This window comes from Gavialis gangeticus, unplaced genomic scaffold, assembly GCF_001723915.1.
Source record: "Gavialis gangeticus isolate Ggan-Ray unplaced genomic scaffold, GavGan_comp1, whole genome shotgun sequence".
NCBI lineage: Eukaryota > Metazoa > Chordata > Crocodylia > Gavialidae > Gavialis > Gavialis gangeticus.
Genome location: NW_017728994.1, coordinates 934,149 through 934,637, shown reverse-complemented (window position 1 = coordinate 934,637; position 489 = coordinate 934,149).

Below are 489 nucleotides of genomic sequence, written 5' to 3'. Positions count from 1 at the left end.
AGGTTGGTCTGACAGGACCTGCCTCTAATGAACCCGTGTTGGTTGCCCCTAAGCATAACCTCCCCTGCTGTCCCCTCGTGGACATGCACCAAGATAATTCTCTCAAAAAGCTTACCCAGGATCAAGGTAAGACTAACTGGCCTATAGTTTCCTGGGTCCTCCTTCCTCCCCTTTTTGAAAATGGGAACCACATTGGCCCTTTTCCAGTCCTCTGGCACCACACCAGAGCACCATGAGTGCTCGTAAAGCCTTGCCAGGGGTCCCTCAATGACCTCTGCTAATTCCCTCAGCACTCTGGGCTGGAGATCATCAGGACCAGCTGATTTAAATATGTCCAGTCCCTCCAGAAGTTCCCCAACTAGATCCTCACTGACCCTAGGCCTGGGTGCACATTCCCTGGGGCCTACAGGAGTCCCGGTGGAATGGGGTGACCCAGTCCCTGCTCAGGAAAATGGGGGCAAAGAAATTGTTAAATAGGTTAGCTTTGTC